A 9,110-nucleotide genomic window follows, 5' to 3' on the forward strand; every position below is an offset into this window, starting at 1 on the left:
GTGTATTCGAACTCTGAAAAGGCGGAGATGATACTCATCTATGGCGAGTGTCGACGAAATGCAGCTGAAGCCTGCAGGGTGTATGCAGAACGGTACCCGGACAGAGAGCATCCAACGTGCCGCACATTGCAAAACATCTACCGCCAACTGTATGCAACAGGTATGGTCGTAGCACGCAAACGGGTCCGTAACAGGCCCGTCGCAGGAGAAGCGGGTGCAGTTGGTGTGTTAGCTGCTGTTGCCATGAACCCACACATGAGTACACGGGACATTGCGAGAGTCGGTGGACTGAGTCAAAGTAGTGTCATGCGCATACTGCATCGTCACCGCTTTCACCCGTTTCATGTGTCGCTACATCAGCAATTACATGGCGATGACTTTAATCATCGAGTGCAATTCTGTCAATGGGCATTAACAGAGAATGCCGTTGCATTTCTACCTGTTTACCGATGAAGCGGGTTTCATAAACCACGGGGCAGTGAATCTACGGAACATGCATTACTGGTCCGTGGACAATGCTCGCTGGCTCAGACAGCTAGAGCGACAGCGACCGTGGACTGTAAATGTATGGTGCGGAATCATTGGCGACCACCTCATTGGTCCTCACTTCATTGCAGGGGCCCAAACACCTGCAACATACATCGCGTTTCTACAGAATGATCTGCCAACGTTGATCGAAAATGTCCCACTGGAAACGCGTCGACGTATGTGGTATCAGCATGATGGTGCACCTGCACATCCCGCCATTAACACTAGGCTGACCCTGGACAGGATGTTCGACGGGCGTTTCATAGGACGTGGAGGACGCATAAATTGGCCAGCCCGTTCTCCTGATCTTACACCTCTGGACTTCTTTCTGTGGGGTACGTTAAAGGAGAATGTGTACCGTGATGTGCCTACAACCGCAGAGGATATGAAACAACGTATTGTGGCAGCCTGCGGCGACATTACACCAGATGTACTGCGGCGTGTACGGCATTCACTACGCCAGAGATTGCAATTGTGTGCAGCAAATGATGGCCACCACATTGAACATCTATTGGCCTGACATGTCGGGACACACTCTATTCCACTCCGTAATTGAAAACGGAAACCACGTGTGTACGTGTACCTAACCACTCATGGTAATGTACATGTGCATCAGTGAAAAAGGCCAATAAAAAGGTGTTAGCATGTGGACGTAATGTGCTGTTCCAGTCTCTTCTGTACCTAAGGTCCATCACCGTTCCCTTTGGATCCCTACGTAATTCGGTGCTCTCCGATACACACGATCGAACAGTGGAGGAGTGGTACTCAAGCGTCAACTTTACGTTACAATATCTCCGGATGTAATTAACATTTTACAATGCAACAAACGGCCTTGATTACGTATTTATATATATGTGCAGATGTGCTAACAAAACCAACGGGGTTCCACTTAAAGAAACGTAGGTTTGTGTTAAAAAACATACTTCCGTGCATTTTTTTATGGTTTTTATTAAACAGTTACACTAGCCCCTCTCCTCACGTTCGGTCTGTGGAATCTATTCGTCAGTATTTGATGTGGTTTACGAAATATATCCAGCGGTAATGTTAGGTGACTCACCCTGTATATTGTAATTGACTCAAACCTTTAGTGTCAAATTGAAACAGGTAATAGTCAGTCCACAACCGATTGTACTACTGATATAGGGAACCAATGGTTGATAATTGATATTTGTTGTGGTATGGACATCCACAGCGTATACCGCACAATATCAATGTAGCTCATAGTAGTTGTGCAAAGTGACGACGGCCAGTCTCAGTGGATGCATGGGAAAGACGCGTGAAGTTCTATCGCACGCATTCAGAGAGGAAAGGTGCCTGGTGTCTATTGTACCAGGATACACGCAGCCTGGACCCTAGGAAACAGGTCCCCATCCGTTGCTACGGGGGTTTTATACACCACAGTCTTGACGTAACCCCAGGGGAGAAAGTCCACAGATGTGAGATCTGACTATCGTATTGGTCATGGTACAGGACCTCCCCTTCCAATCCAAAGATGAGATGCTCGCCAACTTCAACATCGAAATGGGCTGGTGCACCGTTGTGTTGAAACCATATCCTTTTGCTGACAGCAAAGAGTACTAAAAAATGGTTCAAATGGCTCTGAGCACTATGGGACTCAACTGCTGAGGTCATTAGTCCCCTAGAACTTAGAACTAGTTAAACCTAACTAACCTAAGGACATCACAAACATCCATGCCCTAAGCAGGATTCGAACCTGCGACCGTAGCGGTCTTGCGGTTCCAGACTGCAGCGCCTTTAACCGCACGGCCACTTCGGCCGGCCCCAAAGAGTACTGTCTCCAAGAACTGTGCTAGCACATCTACCTGAAACACCGGGTAACCAGGACCAACCAAACGAGAAATCAGGAAATAAGATCCTATTACGCGATCTTGAACAGCGTGCGCACATACTTTGAAAGAGAATAATGGATTACTGAAGAATAGAATAGAACTCGTCGGTTTCGCCCAATGACGTCTGAAGTTATCAGAAATTATGTATTGCATAGATTTATCGGCAAAGATACATGTTGAGATACATAGAAATGAGCGACAGAGAAAACAGATGGTAAACATACGCTACTGGCCATTAAAATTGCTACACGAAGAAGAAATGCAGATGATGAACGGGTAACCATTGAATAAATATATTATACTAGAACTGACATGTGATTACATTTTGACGCAATTTGGGTGCATAGATCCTGACAAATCAGTATCCATAACGACCACCTCTGGCCGTAATAACGGCCTTGATACGCCTGGGCATTGAGTCAAACAGAGCTTGGATGGCGTGTACAGGTAACAGCTGCCCATGCAGCTTCGACACGATACCACAGTTCATCAAGAGTAGTGACTGGCGTGTTGTGACAAGCCTCTTGCTCGGTCACCATTGACCAGACGTTTCCAGTTGGTGCGAGATCTGGAGAATGTGCTGGCCAGGGTAGCAGTCGAACATTTTCTGTACCAAGAAAGTCCCGTACAGGACTTGCAATATGCGGTCGTGCACTATCCTGCTGAAATGTATGGTTTCACAGGGATCGAATGAAGGGTAAAGCCACGGGTCGTAACACATCTGAAATGTAACGTCCACTGTTCGAAGTGCCGTCAATGCGAACAAGAGGTGACCGAGACGTGTAACCAATGGCACCCCATACCGTAACGCCGGGTGATTCGCCAGTATGGCGATGACGAATACACGCTTCCAATGTGCGTTCACCGTGATGTCGCCACACACAGATGCGACCATCATGATTCTGTAAGCAGAACCTGGATTCATCCTAAAAAGTGACGATTTGCCGTTCGTGCACCCAGGTTCGTCATTGAGTACACCATAGCATGCGCTCCTGTCTGTGATGCAGCGTCAAGGGTAACCGCAGCCATGGTCTCCGAGCTGATAGTCCATGCTACTGCAAACGTCGTCGAACTGTTCGTGCAGATGGTTGTTGTCTTGCAAACGTCCCCATCTGCACGATTCGTTACAGCCATGCGGATGCCTGTCATCTCGACTGCTAGTGATACGAAGCCGTTGGGATCCAGCATGACGTTCCGTATTACCCTCCAGAAACCACCGATTCCATATTCTGCTAACAGTCATCGGATCTCGACCAGCGCGAGCAGAAATGCCGCGATACGATAAACCGCAATCGCGATGGGCTATGATCCGACCTTTATCAAAGTCGGAAACGTGATGGTACGCATTGCTCCTCCTTACACGATGCACCACAACAACGTTTCACCACTCAACGCCGATCAACTGCTGTTTGTGTATGAGAAATCGGTTGGAAACTTTCCTAATGTCAGCACGTTGTAGGTGTCACCACCGGCGCCAACCTTCGTAAATGCTCTGAAAAACTAATCATTTGCATATCACAGCATCTTCTTCGTGTCGGTTCAATTTCGCTTCTTCGTGGTGTAGCAATTTTAATGGCCAGTAGTGTATATCACGTACATTCATGTTTCGAATGCATTATTAAGTATATCATGTCGTTGAGTCCTAGTATCATATTCTTCAGTCGACCTATGAAGCTCAACTGACGAAAGGGATACTTATGCAAAAAAATAAAGAAGAAATAGGGACAGAAGTAACGTTAGAATGGAATGTCTCAGTTGACGTATAAGAGTTGTGTCCCGAACTTTGTTTGATCTGTACAGGTGAACTGAAGTACGGGTTCAATTGACGTATGTAGGTCAGCTGAAGAATAAGATATTAATGGTAACGAGGACGAAAAAAGGCGACATACGTAAAAGTTGTATATAGGTCAACTGAAGTATGGGATACTAACTTTTTTCGCCTTCGATACTAATAGCATCGACTGAAAATTATCATAGTAGTATTAGCGATGGCTAAAAACCTACAATAGTAAAATTTGCATCCCGTATTTCAGATGACTTTTATAGGTTAACTGAGGAATAGGATAAGAGCCCTAGCGAAAGGGAAAAATAGCGACATACGTTAGATTTGTATCCCGCACTTCAAGTGAGCCATATAGGTCAGTTGAAGAACGGGGCACTAGCTTCGTAGTTCGACTGAGGTAGAATAAGCCAATGTTACATATGTCGCTTTTTTCGTCTTTGATATATACTAGTATCATACCCATACAGGTCAACCGAAGTATGGGATACAAAATTTTTCGTATACCGTCCTTTCGCCTTCGTAGTACTAGTATCGATTAAAAATTTCGCACTGAGAATAGTGGTAGCGAAGGCGAGAAAAAGCGACAACTGTAAAATTGTATTTCGTGCTACAGTAGACGAACTCTGCATCCAGTCTTCCATATTCATAGGAATACATAAATCCATAACTACAAATGAATATCAAAAATTAAAAACTGTCCAGGATGAAAAACAATTCTTCCACAATATCTGAAACATACTAAGAACGAAAATAAGTACCGAATGAATTGGGACGAAAAGTGATTTAAACTAACACCGGCGACAGAAATCGTACACAAAGTCTAGCACGATAAATTTCAATTTACAATGATGACGCCTCGCCACTGAAGACAACCGATTTATTAATTATGGCTCGGAATTGAAGACATTAACATCTGTGAGCAAACTATGAGGTCGGTGGTCAGAGCCGACGGGTGGTATCCCATTCTTCAGTTGACCCGAGAATCGTTGCTGGCGGCCACCGACGTGGGTGGCGTGGGGACTGTTCACTTCAGACAAGCGCTGTTGCAACACGTGTATTGAGACTGGTGAACGTCGCTTTGTACAATTACTTTGAGCTACGTTGTTGTTATGCAGTGTACACTGTGTATGTCCATAATACCCCTATCGGTTCTCCCTTCTATTCCAGTCTCGTATTGTTCGTGGAAAGAAAGATTGTCAGTATGCCTCTGTGTGGGCTCTAATCTCTTTGATTTTATCCTCATGGTCTCTTCGTGAGATATACGTAGGTGAAGATATGTTCTCGAAACTTCAACAAAAGCCCGTACCGAGTTACTGAGGGTCTCTCCTGCAGAGTCTTCCACTGGAGTTTATCTATCATCTCTGAACGCTTTCGCGGTTACTAAATGATCCTGTAACGAAGCATGCTGCTCTCCGTTGGATATTCTCTATCTCTTCTATTAACCCTATCTGGTACGGATCCCACACCGGTGAGCAGTATGCAAGCAGTGGGCGAACAAGTGTACTGTAACCTACTTACTTTGTTTTCGGACTGCATTTCCTTAGGATTCTTCCAATGAATCTCAGTCTGGCATCTGCTTCACCGACGATTAATTTTGTATGGAACAAATTGATTTCTGGTAAGAGTCTTTCATAATCTTTTCTTTGCACACTTTCTTTGCGCTGGTTCTTTATTCCGTACTTTATATGTCCATTTAATTTTTAACAGCCATCGATAGAATTACATTTTAAATTCTTCTAGTTTTGTTGACCTTTGATTTCCGATGATCCACCTTTAGCTCTCGCTTAAGACACTTCTCCAGTCATACACCTTGACGATCAAATTCGTCAATTTCGTACAAATATCTAGTGCCAGTCTCTCTCTTTTCTGAAGACACCTTTCTCCTCCTGTTCCGGCCCTTGAATCTCTTCTTTTCGCTATTTTCGACCCCTATCGTCGCTAGAATGCTTCCCCAATACTCTTTGTTCCACTTATATACATTTCTTACGGCTTCATGTGCCCGTGGTGGGCAGTGGTCACAATGATTTAATCCTGAAGGACTACTGTTTCGAAGAGTAAACATGGAGTGCCAAGTGTTCAGCTCAGTCAACAAAAGCACTGGACCGTGGTCACGGTTCGTTTCCGCTGGTACAAGGGGTCGATCAACATTCGGAACGCGGCGATACGCGATAATAACGCTTCCAGATTGGCCGTGTTCCTCGTTCGTGCCTTGTAATGGTGATCGTTTAGGCGGTATCAATATTTCATGGCTCCCATCCGACCCCGGCGCATCGGCTGACCGCAAACATGGTCCCCCGAGTAAACTCCGCCGCGAAGACAACCGCTGGCGAGCGAACCCACCGCGGGCAAACGCCAGCTGCTGCGTAAGCACCATCAAAGATTCAGCCAGGCGGTGGGCGCCACCCACATTGCTGCCCGCCTGTCTCACGGTCTGTGTTTACTGTACGTATTGCTGTCAGCTGCTAGTCCGGTTTCTGCTTTCACTCTCTGTTTACCTTTCGGTCTAAAGTTCGCTACCGACTTGTAAACGCTCGATCCACTTTTGAGGTACGGTCATTCGGTTTCCCATTCCTCTTCAAGAATTCAGCTTTATGTTTCCTTTCCCTTACTGCTCTCAAGTCGTTTGCTACAAACTTTTCTCAAATTCCAAAGAACAAGTGTCATCAAATAACTTACGTCTGCAAAATCAGAATTCGTAGATTAAAGTAAAAATTGTGGTAATTAAAACTGATTGATTGGAGATGTTCACCGGGATTAAACACGTGCAACAACATCTCTGACAATGAAAGGCAGGGAGTATTAAAAGAAGACAGCCATTAGGGTGCACCTGTATAACAAAACAACTTTCTCGGTCGCACTTTATCCACATTAACAGTGATTTTCAGTGTTGCTACCCTGCCATCGTCACATTCACGAAGAAAGAAATAATCAGCAAAAAATACATCTCCTAATTTTATGAACTGCTCCTTGAGCAACAAAAGTTATTCAGCCAGAAGACTGGAAGACTGGCGGGAAGGAAAAATTTCTTGACACCACTACGGTTTTCCCACATTCAGTCGTCAGCACGTTATTTGCGTAACATATAGTTGGCAAGTATACGAGCTCCCTTTGATGTAAATATGTAATTCGAAAATCCAAAATTTAAACTGCTACGAGCTGTGCATGTAGCGTACACGAAATTGTACAGTGTACAAATGAAGAATCTGACATTCGAAATTAAGCAGCCTTGGTAGCAAGCGAGCCTATTAACACTTTGTTTTCGAAGAACTTTTGTTGCAGGTTCGTCTAAAACGTTTATTATATAAAAAAGTGGCATAAATATTTTAACCTTCATCTAGAAAAAATTCCAACTGAAGCTTTTCGTAACGCCTGCGTAGTTACTTATCTGTTGCTAGTGGAACTAGTGATAAGAAAACACTGTAGAGCCGCGGCATGTACTAACTTCTGAATAAGAATTAATTTTTCTCGATCCAAACTGTTTTTATTTTCATTGTGCTCACTTTCCAAATGATTAAATTTCAATGGTAAGCCATTCCCAGCTTCCTTCGTTTCAGAAAACATCTTTTTTTTTTTGTTTTGTTTTTTAACCCAAACATGTTTCACTGCAGTTGCAGCATCTTCAGTGGGCTTTTATTTTTCATCCGTTAAATATAAAGAATGTTCTTTGCTGTTTGTATATATGTAGCTATTAGTTTTTAAATCGTAATTACAGACATCTAAAAAAAACACTTAAATTATGAATTCATACCTTTTTACCACATGGTGTGGTTTTCTGATGTGTTGTGTTTCTAAAGTGACCGTTTTGTTCCACAGTTTCTCATCTGCAACCACTTGTACCTTAAAGTAGATAAATTGTTTAAGCCAAAATTACGATTTGAAAACTTGTTATTTCTATGCCTGAAATTATTTAATTCTATGTTTATGTGTCTATTTACATAATGTTTCACTTACATTTTCTTTTTATTCATCTTCATCACTGTCAAACACTATATATTGAGCTGCCAACATTACTGTCACTGTAACAGTTCCACTGCTTTAGCAGCTGTAAAAACAAACATGGCGGGCAGTGGAGCAATTGAAGGTGTAAAAACAAGATGGCTGATAGTGGAAAAGTTGAAGGTGTTTTGCTAAAGGCGTACCATATCCAAAAACATACGTATTAATCAGTAACAGTTTCACTCCATCGTAAAATTGTGTGGTCAGAGACATCGGTAGTTTTCACGTTCCAAATATCTGCTGTTACTATGGTCTTTTTTTCTTCTTTTTCAATATCAGGAAACGTCATTTAAATAAATGTGACGGCACAAATGAAAACAGTGTTTCTTTGTGCTTTAGTTGAAAATCCACAATGCCAGAAATACTTTTTATATTCACAAAGCAACTTCAGATTGTTTTTCAAATACAGAGTACAACACATGGCAGGTATTAAAAATTTTGGTCAAGTTATAGCATACAGGCTGCCCATCCTAAGAGTAATCAGATGCATTTACACTTATGAAGGGCACCCAGTATATGCAAAAGTGAGCGTGGCCAAATCACAACTGATACAAATATAACATGTATATTTGTTTTCTTTTTGCAGGTTAATGATGGACAGTAGATCCCTTCACAATGCTCCAGGAAGTTTTCTCGGGGAATGGTTGACTATTAGAACATAATGCGACCCAGCGACTTAAAGAAACTCTGTACGCGCCCTGGGTGCCCTTCATAAGTGTAAGTGCACCATCTGCTTAGTGGCAAGTCTTCGAACCGAGCATACAACGTATTAAACGAACGACAACCATTTTGTAGTTTTTTCGTAAATAATAATAACACTAACATGCACAAAAATTGAGTATGCAACATTCTTTACCAACTATCGCGTTGCGGAGGCGTCAGAAGTACGTAGTAGTACAGTATCAGATGACGCATCACTACAAACTTTCATGTGAACTTTTTTTTTTTTTTTA

Source organism: Schistocerca nitens, chromosome 1 (assembly GCF_023898315.1).
Source record: "Schistocerca nitens isolate TAMUIC-IGC-003100 chromosome 1, iqSchNite1.1, whole genome shotgun sequence".
Lineage (NCBI taxonomy): Eukaryota > Metazoa > Arthropoda > Insecta > Orthoptera > Acrididae > Schistocerca > Schistocerca nitens.